The sequence below is a fragment of the Amblyomma americanum genome, chromosome 2 (assembly GCF_052857255.1).
Source record: "Amblyomma americanum isolate KBUSLIRL-KWMA chromosome 2, ASM5285725v1, whole genome shotgun sequence".
Classification (NCBI taxonomy): Eukaryota; Metazoa; Arthropoda; class Arachnida; order Ixodida; family Ixodidae; genus Amblyomma; species Amblyomma americanum.
The window spans coordinates 151999121-152019343 of record NC_135498.1 but is presented as its reverse complement, the minus strand read 5'-3'; the positions used below and the strand labels follow the sequence as shown (position 1 = coordinate 152019343).

The following is a 20223-nucleotide window of genomic DNA, read 5'->3' as shown; positions in this document are numbered from 1 at the left end:
CGACCATTACCCAATCCTCATATCGGCTTTCCATGTGCAGAGGAACCCAAAGAAATTCCTTATAAAATCTACAGACTGGGACGCATAAAAAAACGCTGTAAGCAGAGGAGTTACTGCGGCAACTCGCAATGAGGAATTAGCATCGACAATTGCGTATTGCCTGAGGGCGAGTACACAAATTACAGCTAAAAATGATAACCTACCTTCAAATGATGACACATTCCAAAGGCTTTGTGCTATACGCAGGCGAGCTGAAAGGAAAGCTCTGCGCACAAAAAACCTCGGTGACCTACGTGCATGCCGACGGGCACAGCGTCACATTCGACGCTACATGGATAAACTCAGTCGGCAAAAGTGGCGTGACTTTTGTTCTACGCTGGATGTGCGCAAACCAGTAACCAATATTTGGCGGATAGTTAGAGGTATGCGCACGCCACTTCAACAACTCCACCCCTTCGCTGCACTCTCCCTTCACGAACAAAAATCTATAAAAGTCTCAGAAGAATACTGCAAGCTGCTGTCGGCAGGGTCAGGGCATTCGACACTCTCCGCAGATGGTTAAACAGGCATCCCAAAGGCGGCAGTGCCATCGTTAGACCTGCCTTTCACTATGGAAGAACTATCCACATTTATCGCGGAGACAAACAGGCACACGTCTCCGGGTCATGATAAGGTGACCTATGACGCCATTGCAAAGCTACCCCACACCTCCCGTCTTCGACTCCTGGAGTATTACAATTCTTCCTGGATGGCTGGTGAGGTCCCCACGGAATGGAAGCTGGCGAAAATCGTGCCCGTTTTGAAACCCTGTAAGCAGCCAACAAGCTACGCATCATTCCGGCCCATTGCCCTACTGAGCTGCGTAGGTAAGCTCATAAAGCGCATGATCTGCAAGCGCATAACTTGGTTCCTAGAAAGCCGAAATGAGTTCCCCCAAGAAATGAACGGGTTCAGTCAAAACAGGTCTGCGACTGACAATATCATCGCCCTCGTCTCATCAATTGAGGAGTACCTTCATGCTGGGTACATCCCAAAGCCGTTTTCCTAGACATCAAGGCCGCTTTTGACTCCGTCTTTCACCATGCAATTCTCGCAGCCTTTGGCAGTCTTGGCCTTGGAGGAAGGCTATACAAGTGGATTGGGCATTATTTAAAAGAACGACAAATTTTTATTACCACTCCAAACGGTCCAACACGCTTTCACGCAGTGGAGAGGGGCGTACCACAGGGAGCGGTGCTCAGCCCTCTCCTGTTCAATATTGTCCTTATTCACATAAGAAGACACCTTCCGCGAGGGGTCCGCATAACAATTTATGCTGATGATATCTGCATCTGGACCGCGTCACGTTCGCGCTATATTACCCAGCAACGTCTTCAGAGAGCGCTATTGCACATTTCGATGTACCTGGCCTCCAGAGGTCTTCGTCTCTCGCCAGAAAAGAGTGTTGCAATGGCGTTTACAAGAAAAACGATGACCCGATATCCGCTGCTCCTAGGCGGACGATCGCTGCCATATGTACGATCTCAGCGATTCCTGGGTGTTGTAATCGACTATAATCTGTCATGGTCACCTCAGATCAAAAAACTCCGCGAGGGGATTACTGCAGCATCGCAAGTGTTCAGGTTCATAGCGGGAACAAGGTGGGGTAGCAACTGCCGATCAATGCTTCTGCTTGAAAAAGCCTATGTTGAAGGAACCTTGCGCTACTGTCTACCAGTGCTTCAAAGATTATCTACATCAAGCAATAAGACTCTCAATGCCGCACGGAACAACTGCCTGCGAATATGTCTTGGCCTCCCAAAGGGTTCCTCTGCATCAGGAAAAGTAGCGGAGGCAGGATGTCTCCCACTAGAGGTAATTGCCGCCCAGGAAACTATGCGTACCCATCTACGCCATGTCCTGCAAGGGAAGAAGCACTTCCTACACCGTGTCCACCTAACTCACAGCAACTCTAGCTTTGGCCAGGCAGTGCAGCTCCTGCCCCTTCCTACTATTAATCAGCCACAGAAACTACTCCCTCTGGCCTTTCCTCCATGGACACTCTCTCCTCTAAAGGTGAAGAAGTCTGTTCCAGGTGTGAATGCAAAGAGCCGCATGCCACAGGCAGCACTTCTGCAAGCTACTCTCGCCTACTTAATCGAAGAATATACGCAGCACACCCATATCTTCACCGATGGTTCAACTACTAAAGAAACTTCTTCTTGTGGCCTTTATGTACCCTCAACAGGCCATGCCCTTTCCTACCGACTGCAGCGGAGGACCTCCTCTACAACAGTTGAGCTTCACGGCATTAAGGAAGCTGTTTCTTACATCCTGCGCCGAACCGCCGGCCGTTGGGTTATCTTCACCGATTCAAAAGCATCTCTGCAGATCCTGGCCAACCTGCTGAAGAAAACGAATCACCAGCCAGTTTCCCTGGACATTGGGTATATCCATCATTTAGCTATTGCCGCAGGCCACTGCATAACATTTCAGTGGGTACCTGCTCACTGTGGCATTATGGCTAATGAAAAAGCAGATGAAGCGGCCCGTAAGGGCCATCAAGGTCAGAGATACATTCGAAGTTTTCTCACAAAATCTGATGTGTCCCAAATGGCTAAAAGTTTTGCGTACGAAGAAACGTATCTGTTTTGGAGTTTGCCGACACATCAGTACCAATTTCTTCACTCAATCGACCCACATCTTAGATCAAGACTCTCACCCAGAATTCCTCGACAACTCGAAACACTTTATCACCGACTTCGTCTGAATGCTGCATATACAAACGGCCTGCTTTACCGTTTTGGACAAATGAACAGTCCGCATTGTGACAACTGTGCCTCGATAGAAACTGTGGAACATATCCTGCTTGAGTGCCCTGCGTATGCTAACGAGCGTGCGTACTATGAACATTGAATGCAGAAGCTCTGCCCAGTGCCCCTAACAATGGACAAAGTTTTAGGCCCCTTAGCCTGCTTCAGGCAACAGAGACTTGCAATGAACTCTCTTTTTACATATTTAAAAGACACTGGACATCTCGATAAGCTCTAAATTCACTTGCAGGTTACCTTCATGCATTCTTCTTGCAGTGAACTTCGTCAGCCCATTTGTCGGACTATGCACTCCATCATTCCATAGGTTACATCAATACTCGCCACTGCATCCTTAGTACCCATTTCATGGCTGCATTTTATCTTCGTTTTTTTTTTCCCCTTCCACCTCTTCACGCTGCTCACCTTCAGTCTTTATCTCCCAAATTCCCCTCCCTACGCAGAGTAGCATGCCAGCGATATTGAAACGCCGGCTAAATTCTCTGTTTTTTCATTAAAGAGTCTCTCTCTCTCTCGTAACTACCACTGTATACAAAAACTGGTCCACAATTATTGCATCTGATGAATATTAACACACCTTTGTGGTGCGTGCCTAAAAAACAATGCGGTTTAACTCGGCCTACTGGCCACATGCCAGTGCAAGCGTACTGAAGCTAGCAGAAGTATACGGCGGGCGCTGCCGAAATGAGGGTAACTTGTGGCGCCACCGGTTGTGGCGCGCTGTCCCTCCTGAAAGAGTCACGTGATATTTACCTGGACACGCACTGCCATAGGAGCCGGCATAGTGAGCAGGTCGCCAAGTAATAAACCCGGTCGTGGTTAGTTAAAACTAGCTTTATTGTTTTGGGGGAAAAGACCTGGTATCTAATCAGTTCGTATTCTGCAAAATGTCCACCAGAGCGGAATGCCATTCCGGAAGGAGGTATGATCCATTCAACACTGCTGTAGTGTAAATTCTTTAGTTAGCCTTACTTTTGTGTGTTGCATTTATACAATTAAATTTTACTGATTTCACAGAAATTTTACATCCTATGTTCTCTTATATGCACTTCTAAAGTTCCAGAAGCACGTCCTCCGTCACTCACAGGTAATGAGGCAAGCACGTGCAAGTGCAAGACCGTCTAGACAAGCTTTCACCCGCACGGCTTCCTGACAGCACCAGTGTAACACCTGCTCTGGTGCAGCATGCATTCAGAAACCTGCAAGAGTTTGATGAATTTGATGGCAGTACTAAGACAGTCAGGTAGCAACTGGTAAGATTCCATTTGCACATTAAAATGAAATATTTGCTGACTAAAGACAACTCATTAGATATCATTAATGCTTTGCTTAATTGCTGCTTCTCCTTCACTACACTGCAAGATCGAAATGGGCCGAGTGCTTTGATGTATGAAAATAGCAGCACAGGGTCATACAGCTTAACTATAGACAAACGTCGTGGCTACCGCGGTCGACTATACGTTGACTTTTTAAACGAAACCGAGAAAGCACGAGGTATACGGGGCAACTAATTGTCTGCAGTCTTAACTTCTAAGCCGATACAGCATACTCGATTGCTAAATGCAAGAAGTAGGACGACAGAACTCGCGACACAAAGCAGCTTTTTTACATGACGAACCTTGTCATGTGCTTCCCGAGTTCGTCGAGCCACTTCAGTGTGAAGAACGCCGAATATTAAGGGTCAATCAAGTCGAACAGTTTACTGGAGACTGAAGTCATACAGTTACTTTTATATACGGCATGCAAATGTGAACTCTCTATTCTTTGGAAATTTGACGAGTGCGCAGTGAACTTAAATGCTTTATTCTGCTTCATGAAATAGTGATTTGTGGTAGGAGTTGAGGCCTCGCTTCACTGCTAATGTCTGCAAAAAAAACTTCTTGTTCGCTTGGCTTTAGGACTGCTGCACAAGTGCATGCATAATAGTTTACCTTGAGCTTCCAACGAAATTTACATTTGCTTTGCAGACCTAAATAATAAGTCATTCTGCTTAAGATTTGCATTCTAGTTCGCGCCTGACTTTGCATGATCAGTGATTTTGGTTTGGTATTTGCAGTTTTTGCTGGGTTCTGACCATCCTGCAATGGTAAAATTCAGGTATTAGGGAAATAGCACTGTGATATTTTGCCACGGTCTTAGCGATGTCTAATCGTTTTCTAGGACGTGTGTCGAAAGGACACATTTGTTCAAGCTTGTGAGAGTGAAAATAGAGAAAAAACTATGCGTTGCACATTCCTACTACGAAAGTACTGTGCTGCTTCAAACATCAAGCTTAGTGGCCCGCTATGAATGCTGAAGGCATCTGGCAGCAACTGTTTACGGCGCTTTTTTTTTTTTTTACCATGACGAGATGCTCAGGACGTAGTCCAGGCGATTGCCATCTGAAAATGGTCCCCTGCATTCAACTTACGATCACACGCAAGCAGAATATCATGTCTAAGCTTCTCGTAATGAGAGCCCAAGAGAATGCGAACAAGCTGCAGGGATTCAATTTTGCACTGTTTGCCGCGTGACTGAAGAGAAACCATGCGCATTAAGAGATGCTATTATATTTAGATGCAGAAATACAATACTAGCCATGCAGCCAATCCATTGCCAAACCTGTTCTGTTCCATGGTTTCCACCCATTGCTTTAACCCCTATCTAACTGCAATAAACTTGCGGAAACTTATGCTGTTGCCTTTCATCAGCCCTGCGGTTCAACCACCCACACCACAACTTGTTGGAGTATCGCAAAATGCGTTCAAAAACATGCACGCGAGGCACACCCGAGGCACATGGTCTCGCCTTTTGCCTACACAATGAAAGTCACTGCTGACACCAGCGCCACCAAATCTCCATGACGCCATGGCCTGATGCTTGTCTATAGACACAAATGTTTTGTTTGTTTTTTTTTTGTAAAGAAATTGTGCAGTTCAGTTAGCGGTATCAAGGCATACAGAGTGGTATGCTTATTCTGTATTCAAATTGCAAAAAAATTCTGTGCTGACCATGCAACGTGGTCACACGCGCTATGTGCTCAACTCGCCTTTGTATGGTAGCCGAATTTCCAACTTTGAATGTTCAGGTTGCTAAGTATTTTAAAATCAAATCATTTGTCCTGTGCAGTCATGAAGAATGGTAGCACCCTTCTGCAGGTACTGAATGTGCATAGGATTGTTCCTTGTCCATTATGGGTTCAGTATGAGTTGTGCAAACAAAATATTGGTTTGAAGTTGCAGAATAAAAATATCAGGAATACACAATTGCTGACTGAGTCAAATTTGAATCAATACAAGGTTACTTAACGAACTTCTTTCCACAATGTTCAAGGGTTAAATTTTTGGCATCAAACACACACTTTTAATCCCTCCTTTACTTTTTTTTTCAGCTTCATAAGTTTCAGTTTCCACGGGGAGACAATTGACCAATAGCACGAAAAGAATATTGGCATATTTGATGGAGGATGAAGTTGCCTAGCATTTAAGGTGGATTGGAAAACAAAGGGAGGAGGAAATTCTGTGACCTGCGTGTTATGCCAATCGTAATGGGTATACAGTTTGCCAAAGTTTTTACTGATTCACATTAGTGGTGTGCCTATTCAACCCCAGCAGAACCTCAATATAACTAAATGAGCAATGGTGATAATGATTAATGAATCTAACGATGTAATAGTTGGACCCTTTCAACTCTGTTACAACAAGGTTCAAATGTACAGGAAATTCATTTGTGCTTTGGATGCGATTTGGAAATAAATTATGAACTTCAGTACTCATAAAACAGCTAGGAATAAGTCTTATTTCATGTGCAGTGTCTTGAGTAATATAGATTCTTCTTGATGTGAGTAAATGTTTTGTATCTTTTGTGCAATTTTGTGCCTTTAGCCAGTAATAGTGATCTATGCCATAGTTCTAGCAATGCTCCCCGATACTAATTTTGTCACATAGTGGTGTCGACAAGAGGAGACAGACCACAACGCAGACGAGTGGCAATATTTTGACCTTTCATTCATTACAGATGCAGTTATTTTCAATCAACACTTTGGCACGGCGGTGAGCAAAGCTGAAGGTGTCATATACAGAAGTGGCTTCAGCATGCTTCATACAGGCTTAAACTTAAGGAAGAGAGGTAGGGCCTGGCAGTGAGGTGCACAATTATGAACATATCTTGTCGCAGATATTTACTGAATGTCCAATGGATATGAGATTGCTGGATGGGTACAGCCAGGTAGTCACCTCACTGGCGTGCAGGTTTCACACAGCCACTGATGCTGGTGCCAGCTGGTGTATCAGCGACAGCACATCTGCCGATCAGCCAACTGACCTCTGGCGCAGCACCTGGCTGATCTCATGCACCGTTGTTCATAGTAAGTCACATTACTGTGGTATGACATCACTAATATTAACTGATATCGACACCAAGCTAATACGTTATTAATTATCATGCTTATAACTGGTGTCGATTGTGATGGTTGGTTTATGGGGGTTTAACGTCCCAAAGCAGCTCAGGCTATGAGAGACGCCGTAGTGAAGGGCTCCGGAAATTTCGACGACCTGGGGTTCTTTAACATGCACTGACATCGCACAGTACACGGGCCCCTAGAATTTCGCCTAATTCGACCGCCGCGGCCGGGATCGAACCCGCGTATTTCGGTCTGGCAGCCGAGCGCCGTAACCACTCAGCCACCGCGGCGGCGGTGTCGATTGTGAGAAAGAGCAGTTAAAGGGAAGCTGAAATGGTTTGCGTGAAATGCTGTGGTTGGGAAGAATGGACCTTGAAAATCATGTGTGTAAATCTTTTCCTGATTCTGTCGGCAAAAAGAGCTGCAGTCGCTAAAAAAAGGCCGCCAACATGCCCTCGTCGCTTCCGGAAGCACCGGGTGGAGGGACGGCAAAGAGAGATCTAGCAGAAGTGACGCCATTCACGGAGAGTGAGCCAGCCGTCGTGCTTTGCTTGCTTCGCTGCGTCCCACGCTTTGGTGATCGACAAACAAAATGAAATCATGTGCCAGTGCCGTTTGCTTTCTCTGGTCTGGGCTTTCTGTGTTGAGTGCGTGCAGCGACGAGTGGCCATCAAGCCCTCATTCTGCACATCGTTAGGTTGCACGAACACTGATGGCCTAGATGACTTGAAGTTCCACAACTTCCACTCGTTCCCAAAGGATAGAAAACGTTCAGCGCGGTGGGTCTCCATTGTGAAAAGGAAATATTCCATGCCTATGAAACCAAATTGGTTGTGCTGCTACTATTTCCGTGACAATGACTACCGTATTTCCCCTTCAGGCGCTAGGTCCACATATGTGGACGTGACTTAAGCCTCGTCATAATTTTGTACGAAAGGCGAATTTCCAACTTTGAATACCGCGTTCTTACCAGTTTAACCCTGCCTGTCAAGTCTGTGGAGCCATCTCTTGCAGTTACAGTTAAATGCGTGTGTAAAAAAAAAAGAAAATATGTGCACCACGTTGTTCTTTGGCGGGACAAGTAACTAGTTCTTTTTTGCATTCCATCTTTAGAAATGATCGTGAATGATGCAATTTAGGGCTCGGAATATGTCGATAGGTAAATGCAGGAACGGCACACCAATTTTCATTGTCACAGATAATGAAAAAAAGTGCTGCGGTGGATGTTCAGAGTGGCGTGTCCACATACGTGCACATGGCGCCTTAATGGCCAAATTATCAGTGGCATTTTCTCGCCACAACGCGCTATTTTTTTGTGCACATGCGGTAGGAAATGGGCTTACTGCTCACGGGCGTTGAAAACAATGCTTGTACAAAGAGAACGTTGGATGATTCCAGCACTATACCTATACCATTTTCTCGCAGCGATGGCGCAAGGCTTCTAATTACAAAATCCTGGCAGACGCAACGCTCTTTGTGGTAAAGTCCGCAGCATCAATATAGACCCGTTCTACGTATCAGCCCCACTTGTGACTTCCGCATGCCACACAATATAGCTAGACGTGATCAAAATTGAATCCACAAATTCGCCTGGACGTTGCCTTCACTAAATCCTATTTACATAAAATTGGTGCATCAAGTAGCCCACTGTGCCCCACAAGTGGTGTGCCTGAGGATCTTCCACATTTGATCTCCCGCTGCCAACTCTTCAATAATCATCGCAAGGCGCTTTTAAGTGCTTTAGGACTCCGACAGGATGGCCCCGTGCACCTGGAGCATGTCCTTGGACCCTGGAGGGACGCGGCTTCAGGTGTGCGCGGGGACAAAAGCATTTTTAGTGTTTTTAAGAGACACGGGTTTGGCGGACATTCTTTGACAATTATGTGTGTGTGTGTGTATGAGTGCGTGAGTGTGCTTGATTTCGCCATTCACCCTTTCTTTTCTCTTTTTCTTTTTTTCCCCCACCCTCTCTTCTTTCACCCTCACCAGGAGTAGCATGCGAGGCCGACAACCAGGCAGACCTCTCCTGTTCCATTAAAGTCCTCCTCTCTCTCTCCAGTGATGAAGCGTTCTTCATGAAAATAGCCGATGTAGAAGCGCCTCCAAAGTGTGGCCGACCGAGCAATGAAGACCCGCCGATGGTCGCAAAGAACCGCCACTTAGCTGAGCTGCTGCCAACAAACACAGTGCGCTATGACCAGTGAATAATGTCAGGGAGGTCTAGGTCTTAGGCCCCTACCATTATTCAAAAAGGGATCTGAGACCACCTGTGCTAGGTTGCAGAACGGAAGAATCCAGAGGAAGCAACCATTTTTGTGGCGGTCAAAACATTTTTTCTTTCGTTTTAAAAATATCGCTGCAGTTTTTAGCAAGAATCATTACATTTTTTATGAAACCTGAGATGGAGAAAAATACAAAGTACCAGCACAGCACACACAAGAGGGGATGAAAAAGGGGAGCCCGCGCCCTCACACCATGGTCAGTTCAGAGCTGGCCACTCAGCTCCAACGCTACAAAACAACAATCAGCACTTTGGTAGAGCAAGGAGACCGTTTGTTTCAGGTCTCTGACATAAATTAAGCAAGCAACGGCCTTTAAAAATCATTTCTCATCTCTGTAAATACCATGTGTAAAACAGGCCGCAAGATGTTATCGCTCTCTCTCTCTTTCCACCTGTGCTCAGATCACTCGAGACCCCTTCGTGTAGCTGGACTTGAAGCATTACTTATGATGAAAGCAACCATTGGCCCCAAATTCTGAACACGTTAACTACACCATGGTGCCGACGTGAAGGCTGCATATCTAAAAGCCACCATCTGTGCTTGAAATACCGAATTTTACTCTGCCTGTCATCGCAGAATGACTGCTTTTATCTGTTTTATAAGTCATAAACTACAGAATCATTCCCTGAAGCGTACATTCTGACAGCTTAACATTTATTCATGTCTAACGATCAGTTAGAAAAGGCAAGCAAATGTAGCAGTGTTTACAAATCTGGACGCGAATGAAATATGCTTAAATATGAATATTTCTGCGTAACTTTTTGCACATCACTTCTGCTTAGTCTACTGATCGTCATTTATGCAAAAGATGATTTTTTCTTTTAGCAGATTTAACTGGTGCATTGAGGGGATATATACACGTAATGAACCCACTCACATAATGAGCCCGCCCACCCCCTTTTGTAGGCCAGCTTTTCGTAGCTGGTTGCTCAGTTTTTGTGCTGTCCACAGCACAGACCTTGGCAGCGCGCCAAAATGCTGCTGGCCGCCCATAACATCACCACTTGTTTACCTTTTGAGGAGAGCTCCCACCAGAAGGAAGGAGTGGAGAGGAGGGGGGGGGGTGCTGCGCACTACTTGGCAGCGTGCCAAGACAGCCCAGATGCTGCCAGCTTGCTAAGGCAGCCACCAAGATGCTGCCTAGGAGAGCTCCTGCCAGAGGGGTGAAAGGAAGGAGGGGGGGGGGGGGGGGGGGTTAGAGAGTGGTGCACTCAGGGAACTTGGCAGAGCACCAAGAGGTTGTGTGCTGTAAGCTAAGGCATAGTCATTTGCATTAACGCAATCACTTTTTTTTTAACCTTAACCCACGTTTTATACATATACACATGCCTGACGTTCAGAGCGGGTGTTCAGCATGTTCGCGTTATCACCATGTGATTGGCCTGCGCACCGGCTACCGAAATTGCTGAATCTGAATCGCGTGGAAGTGAATGATGGTAACACCAGCAGCATGAATGCGTCTGACTACCTGCGTTTGTTGACGACGGAAGGATGGATGGAGATATAAGAATTATCGACCTTTCAAAAAAAATCTGTTGAAACTTTTTTTCCCGTGCAATGAACCCTCCCCCCAAACTGATGTCAACATTTCTGGAAAAAAAAGTAGGTTCATTAGGTGAGTATATACGATATTATCAAAGGATGCGGGGACTCAGAATTTCAATTAAATCAGCGCAACTGAAAGCCAGAGTCGTCCCGCCAGTGTTCCTGCACGACAAAAGTGCCTCGCCACCTCTAAGAGCAGTCTTCACCAAAACAAAGCAGTGTGAGATAAGTGTTTTAACGCACACTTGAACCTTTAGTAGTTTCTTGTTTGTGTGGTTCAATGTAAGTTCCACAAACCAACTGGAGCTATATGAAGGATATAGTAACGACGGGCTCCAGATATATTTCACCTATCCGTATTTACATCGGAAATTACACAGGCCCCTTGCATTTCTCCAGACTGGAATGCAGCTGCCGTGGCCAGATCAAATCCCCTTTTCTCTAAATCGGCGTCCTAGAAATCGGCACCAGAGGGCCATAACCACTAAGCCGCCAAGGCAGGGCAATTTTTTTGTCATGGAATTCATACTAGCCGCACTGTAGTACACGGAGATTTAGCTATGCGGCATGAAACGACTTTTTGTAGGAGTTTTACTTTTTTTTCTCTCAGATTCACCCTCTGACCATATATCTGTCAAAATGTTCATGTTCCGATGCTCTAAATGGCACCACATTGGTGCAATGACTTTCTATACATGTTAGTAAAGTTGAACTCATGCCTATGCTGTTAACCAATATAAATCTCTTGGAACTACACCTTTGACGATGCCGAGTAGAGTGTCTTAGGATAGTATATCCTTTGAGGATATGGTCTCTGGACAATGGTCTCAGACATTCTGAACAATCTTTGGACGATGTCTTAGACAATGGGGTTACCAATACTGAAGAAAGAAAACTTTAGGCTGTGTTTTTTCATGCATTCTCATGCATGCGCATCTGTTCATAATAAGCTGATATTTGTGTTTTCAGCATCTTATGCTCTTTCAGATCCTTGCAGAGATGCTTGAAAACAGAGCTCCTGAAGAAGAAGCAACCGCATCAACACCACCATCACCAAGCAAAGAGGTTGTAGCAGACAGCATGGCAGAGACAGGTGGTGGCTCAAAGAATATTCCTGAAACGGCTGATAAAAGCCTCCAAGTTGTAGTGTGGCCACCAAAACTTTGCACAGGATCCCAAGCAAACGTGAAACCAATGAAAACAATATGAAAAATGCAGACAAAGCCTCAAGGTGTTTCAGGCGGTGCAATAATCTCACTACCATAATTCTTTGCACAAGTTCTAATATAGAAATAACACACGAAAGCTTCCTCCATTGCCCCGTCTCTTCGTGCTGCAGTCCAGCAGTGAACCCACTCCAACTCATCCAGTATGGCATTCTTTTGTAGTTCTAAAAGACCTTCGGGTGTAAGCAGGCACCTCACTATAAGTAAATAAACAAACAAATATTTTACCTTACCCAACTCGTGTAATTATGCCGGCTATTTGAATTCTATCATGTTTATAAGAAGTTTATGCAGCAGCGAGTACACAACAGCGTTTCGACGCAATTTCCTTTTTTTTAATTGCCACTTGCACATACATGCACCTATGCAAACCATACGTACCAGTTTAAATTTCCAACACATGAAAATGTCGCGACTTCACTTTCGCAGTCAGCGCACTCCATGGCGTAATTGGTTCCGTCATTTTCTGGAGCCGCTGGTGGCTCGAACATGTATGGTGAGAGTCCAAACTGTTCAACAATGCTTGAATAATCTATAATTTTCTAAGCATCGTTCTCAAGCCAGCTGAAGCAATGCATTACACAGAAACACCGTCATTTCTGGCCTGAGATCCACATGGATGACGTCACACCAGTCCCGGCCAATCGCGGGCAGCACCGGCGCTCGCTTGGTGCCCTGAGGTGCTGGTGCAAGTTTTCTTCTAAAAAACAGCTGTCTGTAATTATTTCTGCCCTTCTTGAATGAGATATCCTTCTTCAGCAGGCTAAAAGCTATAAAATGCCAAAAAATGCTTCAGCTTCCCTTTAAGGGCTCTTTGCAGCTGAATCAAAACGTATTACAAGCATTTGTTGCACCCAATACTTCCTTGTGGGTAACCTAGCATACGAGGTAGCCCATAATAAGCTTTTTATAGCCTAAAAATTTGGTGTATCAACCCCTTTATCTAAGAAACATCGTAATAGAATGGGCTCAAGTTATGTACTAGTTCCCACAGGATATATTTAGCTTTTTACACTAGAAAGCTGCATCACGTAGGCACCTTTTGGGGCCGCAAATCCGGTTAAACAAAATCAAGCTATAACATGGTTCGAATGTGAATACTGGGAAAAATCGGGTTTCCCCTTTAAACCGAGGACCATATATACAGGGTGTCCCAGCTAACTTTAGCCAGGGTTTAAAAATATCCCACGGCACTCTCAGATGACGTGAACAAATGCATGTTGCTGGTTATTGTATGGAACAACTCACACTATTTTTTGTATTGTGCTTAATTCCAGAATTAGTGGAGATTAATTATCCAACTTCACAACCAATGAAGATAGGCAAGAAACTCCAAAGAGAAAGTTGTAGAGCGGTCCACGAAACGTTCAACTGAAGAGTTCCTAACTTTCCATCTATTACGTATTGGCTATTTTTCGCTCAGAGCAGACGCCCGCCAAATTCAAAAAAATACCACGCGACATACCCGCTTGCGGGCTGCGACTGCAGTGCTCTCAAACAGTCCATGTAGGAACGAACAGATCATTTAGCCCGGTGTGCTGCCGCTTAACAGATGATGGGGCAGCGACGCAGAAGCTGGCTGTGCAATATAGGCTAGCGGTATGCTTCCCTTGCAGCGCTTGATAGCTACAAGCGGACACAGTCATTATCGCTTGCGCTTGCGTAAATCGCACAGCCAGTGCCTGCTTGGCAGCCCTGTCACCTTTTTAAGCAGCAGCATACCGGGCTAAACGATCTGTTCGTTCCTACGCAGAACGTTTGAGAGCACTGCAATCGCGGCACGTAAGTGGACATGTCACGTGGTATTTTTTGTATTTCGCGGGCATTTGCAGCAAGCAAAAAAAAAAGCCGACACGTAACAGATAGAAAGTTAGAAACTGTTCAATTGGAAGTTTCGCGGACTGTTCTACAACTTTCTCATTAGACTTTTTCACCTATCTTCATTGCTTGCAAAGTTAATTAATCTCGATTAGTTAAGCAATTAGGCACAATACAAAAAATAGTGTCAGTTGCTCCACAGAATAGTCAGCAACATGCATTTGGTCACGTCGTCTTAGAGTGCCGCGGCATATTTTTTTAAACCTTGGCTGAAGTTAGCTGGGTCACCCTATATACAGAAGTGAATATATGCCTGAGCCTCCCCTCTTTATCGGCTGCCGCTTCTACCATCTGGTATTTGGTGAAGCTCTTGCCAAGACTTTTAATAGTATTTCAGCATTACACTGGTGCAGCTTTATCAAACAAATTCCGCACCAACACTTGGCAGGCTAAATGCCGCCCGTGCACCCATACGTATACTACATGTGCAAAGTACTTCACACTCTGTCATCATGTGTGCATTCCCTTCATGCTATCTTCATCACATCACAGTGGAAGAAATGCTATGCAAATAAGGCTGGAGGGGTAAGGTATGACATGGTATGGCGCGAGCACATGATGGGAATGTTGCTTACCAGCGCAGGACGCTTCCTCAAGAAACTCCAGCAGAATGCAGAAGACTGCATGAAGGAACCGGTGCCCTGCTGGCCTCTGTTGCATTGGCTACTCATGAAATCCCAATCACTCACAGTGCTGTCACCAGTAGTCCAGGCCTCATCCCCATAAAGGCCAAGGGAATGACCTGATTCTCTTGAAGCACAAGGAGGATCCAGTTTCCCCTGTGCAAAAAAAAAAAAACCCTCACAACTTGGCATGATCTTCTGATGCATGCTCAAACTAATGCAGATGGTTTGAACGACAATATGACAATTAAAAGCGTGTCACCTATTCACCCATCAAATTCAGGTTCACCAGGCATATATTTTTGACTTGTCTTCAATGCAACCAAGGCAACCATATGTGAGCATTTAGGTGTGCACTTGCACCGTAGCTATCAAACAATAATGCAATGGAAAGAGATACAAAATTTGTTTCGTATAGTCATCAAACAACAAACAAGTTCTGGAATTGCAGACATTGTTGCAGCAATAAAAGCCTCCTAGACTTTTCACCCTCTTCTGGATGTGGTTGTCATTACAACCACTGTACCGAGCTACCACCTCCTACTTTACCACAGCATCTACTCCAAGGCACCTCACCTGTGCCACACTCTCATATGCTCCCTGCCCAAACCAGATATTCACTTGAGACAAGGTTACGAGCTGAAAGGCGCTCTGTCTACCCCAGAGGGAGTCCTTTGTGATAATAATACAACAAACAAAAAGTGCTAAAAGGTGCAAGACTTGTTCCAATATGTCCACACAGTCCTGCCAAATTAGTCTCACATTCAGTAGTAACTGGAAAAAACATACTCCTCTAACATAGCTTGTCTAGATATAAAAAAGTGTGAACAAAAGCAATTTGCTTTGCTCACCTTTCGGTCGTACTGGGTACTAAATGTAAAAACGATGCAGGCTCCACACATTCATTCGCAATACGACAAAAGGATGACCAGAACAGCTGAAAACAATGTAGTAGTACTTTTCTTGAGAAGTTGGCTTGAAAGTTTAAATTGTTAAATCAGGCGCCACAAAGGCTGGGAATGCACATTTTTAGCACACAACTAACACGAATGACAGTAAAACGCGAGTTACTACGTAGTTTTCTGCTTCTCACATTAACTTCCACTCCCAGGCCTGCAACCAAAGCACTCCAAACTCACAGACATCGAAAAATGCTTTTCCGAGTCAAACTACAGAGGCACGGGATGAAATTATTGCACACAGACACCAAACCAACATTCCGCCAGCATGCATCTGGGATAAATGTGAACACTTTGTGATCATGTAAACAAGTGTGTTTGTAATGCGTAGGAAAAGACCGAAAGGCGTTCTCCTGCAAGCGAACCACGCGAAACAGAAGGGCAAGCTCACCCGCAAGGTTACAAACACGAAGGCTCAAGTGACAAGCACACCTTCACTCAACTACTCAACGCTGCACCTGACAATCTCCTCATCTCGCAACAAACTGCGTGCACCCTGGGCGAAATGCACGGCAGCCTTTGGATGAGCTCACTGACATGCCCAGCGGTTGCGCTCTTATGAATAAAAATGTGCCCTGTGAACTGACAGCCTCTAAGTTATTTAGTTAAAGAGTCAAAAGGCCTAAACGAAATGAAACAAAACGCCGTCTTACTATGAACACACACGCCACAACACTCCGTGCTACCCGCGCAAAGAATGCTGCCGCGATGGAAACAATGGACAGATGAAAAGCTGAACGGTTGATCCCTTGAAAACGGGCGGCGGCTCACGCCACCTAGCCGTAACTGTAATTGCAGAAAAAGGACACACCTCCGTAAGATTATTACCCGTTTAATGTCTATTTTTCTTCCAACTCTCCTTAAAAGCCAATGCTTTGAACAAATAAGTCCCACGTGCTGCTCTGAACTGCAGGGTGAAGCCTTTGCATAAAGGTAACAAGTGTCGAGCAGTTTCCTCGTCTTCTCCACACGAACCGCGCCGTCGAATGTTCCTCATACAAATTAGGCGGAAAGTTGTTGAGCAACGACTTGCGGGTTTAATGTATGCGGACAATGTTGTACTGTTAGCAGACAGCTAGGAAGGTTTGCAAACTCTGGTACATTCCTGTGGAGACGAAGGAGACGCTCTAAGTTTCAGTTTTAGCGCAACTAATGGTGTCTTCCAATCGCAGAGTTGGAGCACTTCGGGAGCGACGTTTTCTGCTCTTTTCGGAGCAACTGTATTCCAAACGCAGATCTGAGCCACGGATCGCGTCTTCCAATCGTAGGCAAGGAGCGGTTGCCGAGCCGAGATTGCTCCGTGGAGCAGTCGGGACTGCTCCGCCGGAATCGGCGGATCCGACCGCGAGTTTGCGTGATGTTCTTTTTCAGCGGCGCCCTGCATTTCTGGCGGCTTGTTGCGTCCGCCGCGCCGGCTCATCTCCGGGCTCCGTAGCAGACGATCAGCTTCGCCCGCCGCTATGAACTCAAAAGTGAATCGCGAGAAGAGCGCGGGCAAGCGCAAGGAATGACGGGTACTTCCTGGATGGATGGATGGATGGATGGATACAGCTGAACCCTTTAAATCGGGCGGTGGTTCAAGCCACCTAGCCATGTCTTGCTGTCTTGCTTTTAGCCACCAATCAGATAGCCTTCGCTTGGTTACTTCTAACCTCTTAAAATCCACTTCCCTTCACTATGCCTAAACCCCAATGCCTTGGGTAAGTCAGCACCGCTGCTTTCCACTGTAGGGTGAAGCTCCAGTCCTGGCCTCAAACAGAGCTTCCCTACAATTATCATACATATTTTCTTTGACAATTTCCTGTTTAAAGGTCCGGTATGTTCCCAGCGCCGATTTCGTCAGCATCCCTGTTTTTCACAGAGCTCTCTCTGTTTATTAACCTTTTTCTGGATGGATGGGTGGATGGATGGATGGATGGATGGATGGATGGATGGATGGATGGATGGATGGATGGATGGATGGATGGATGGATGGATGGATGGATGGATGGATGGATGGATGGATGGATGGATGGATGGATGGATGGATGGATGGATGGATGGATGGATGGATGGATGGATGGGTGGATGGATACGGCTGAACCCTTTACATCGGGCGGTGGCTCAAGCCACCTAGCCATGTCTTGTGAAATTTTACTCCTGTCTTGCTTTTAGCCACCAATCAGATAACCTTCGCTTGGTTACTTCTAAGCTCTTAAAATCCACTTTCACTTCACTATCCCTAAACCCCAATGCCTTGGGTAAGTCAGCCCCGCTGCCTTCCACTGTCGGGTGAAGCCCTTTACAGAAAAGTATCAAGTGTTCAGCCGTTTCCTCCTCCTCTCCGCACGCAATGCACAAAGTGTCTATCTCCTGGTACCTGACTCTATACGTCTTAGTCCGCAAAACTCCAGTCCTGGCCTCAAACAACAAAGAACTTCCCCTACAATTATCATAGATATTTTCTTTGACAATTTCCTGTTTAGAGGTCCGGTATGTTTCCAGTGCCGATTTCGTCAGCATCCCAGTTTTCCACAAAGCTCTCTCTGTTCCTTTAACCTTTTTCTTAACCGATAATTGCTGATTTGCCCCCTTACTGCTGTCCAGATAATTGCTTGTCAATTTTCTAGTTCGCTTTCTCCATTTCGTGTCAACATTCTTTATATACAGGTATCTGGAAACTTTCCTAGGCCACCGCTTTTCCTCCATCTTTCTCAATCGTTCCTCAAATGCTATCTTACTGCTAGCCTCTCTGCTCTCGAAAGACACCCATCCCATATCACCTTGTACCCCCTGATTTGGTGTATTGCCACCTACATTGTAGCGCCACCTACATGCTCCGGCCAGAGCAAACGTACTCCAATCGCAATTTTAGGTCACACGCTCTCCGCCGGTTTCAGGCGCTCTGTCACAGAGCGTGCAGACCGCTCCGGGCCTGCGTTTGGAATTCACCATAAGTCGGGTGAGATGATTTTCGACGATACAATAACTTATCAGGGGCTTTACAATACAGGGTCATGAAATACCCCGAGTGGCTGAATACATATATCTCGCGGTATGGGTAAACGAAGGGCAGAAGTACACGGCATGGAAAAGCACGAACCGTCTCTTATTATAGCAGAAGGGCGAAGGGATGCTGGGATAATGAAACATAGGGCACTATGGGGGTACAACAAACAAAGTGCTGAGAGGTATTTGGAAAGAAATAATGGTACCGGGAGTTACTTTCGGGCATGCGGTACTGTGCTTAAGGGCTGAAGTTCAGTCGAGAGAAGTAAATCAGAGGGAAGACTAGCTCTAGGTGCCCACGGGAAAAATAGAAACGAGCCAGTACAGGGGGATATGGGCTTGGCATCGTTCGAAGCACGGGAAGAACGCCTGAGGAAAATGGACGATAACAGGTGGGCAGCTAAGATATTTAAATACCTATAAAGGAAGAGCGTTGACTCACACTGGCGGAAAACGACTAGAAAGCTAGCAAGTATGCCAGACAAGAGGACGAAGAAAAAGCACTAAAGAGGTAGAGACACCACCTCTCGCTGTTGCACCTCTCGGTTGTAAATAATGAATAGCGATTCTGTAAGCACGTTACACGATGTTAAAAGCACGAACTCGTATACGATATAATTAATAATCGTACTATTTGAACCCATCACTTTCGGTTTCGGTTCCTAGTTGCCAGGTTTTTACATGACGTCAAAAGCAGACAATGCGTTGTCACGCGGGTCCGAAAAACCGCGACGGTCGCGGTGGTTCAGTGGTTAGAGCGTTTGGCTACTGATCGGGAGTTCCCGGTTCGAACCCGACCGCGGCGGCTGCGTTTTTATGGAGGCAGAACACTAAGGCGCCCGTGTGCTGTACGATGTCGGTGCACGTTGAAGATCCCCAGGTGGTCGAAATTATTCCCGAGCCCTCCACTACGGCGCCTCTCTCTTCCTTTCTTCTTTCACTCCCTCCTTCATCCCTTCCCTTACGACGCGGTTCAGGTGTCCAACAATATAATAATAATAATAATTGGTTTTTGGTGGAACGGAAATGGCGCAGTATCTGTCTCATATATCGTTGGACACTTGAACCGCGCCGTAAGGGAAGGGATAAAGGAGGGAGTGAAAGAAGAGAGGAACAAATAGGTCCGTAGTGGAGGGCTCCGGAATAATTTCGACCACCTGGGGATCTTTAACGTGCACTGACATCGCACAGCACACGGGCGCATTAGCATTTTTCCTCCATAAAAACGCAGCCGCCGCGGTCGGGTTCGAACCCGGGAACTGTCCAACAATATATGAGACTGATATTGTGCTATTTCCTTTCCCCAAAACCAATTATTATTATTATGGGCACGTCGTCTGTTTGACACGCACGTGGTGCGCGTAAACACGGAGAGACGGGAGCAGGGCAAGTCGCAATGGTGAAAAGCTCCTAGTCGGAATGCGAAGAACTTTACTTTGGCGAAGACACTGACTATGAGGTATCGGGGAACGACACAGACGATGAAGAAGCAGGCGCCGCGTTTGCGAACCCCGAGGATAACAATAACTGG

General features: G+C 45.9%; 1 long non-coding RNA gene across 8 annotated transcripts in view; it reads right to left on the bottom strand.

Annotated features, from left to right (window-relative positions):
* LOC144121910 (uncharacterized) overlaps positions 1 to 16431 on the bottom strand; it is a 50727-nt gene extending 34296 nt beyond the window's left edge. For 3 of the 8 annotated variants that reach the window (XR_013312733.1, XR_013312734.1, XR_013312732.1), the window contains exons 1-4: positions 16358 to 16431; positions 15597 to 15682; positions 14698 to 14901; positions 10486 to 10625 (exon numbers count right to left, since the gene is read on the bottom strand). This is a non-coding gene — a long non-coding RNA (uncharacterized LOC144121910). The other 5 variants (XR_013312728.1, XR_013312735.1, XR_013312730.1 and 2 more) reach the window with 5 other exon arrangements.
* Between the last annotated feature and the right edge of the window lie 3792 nt (positions 16432 to 20223).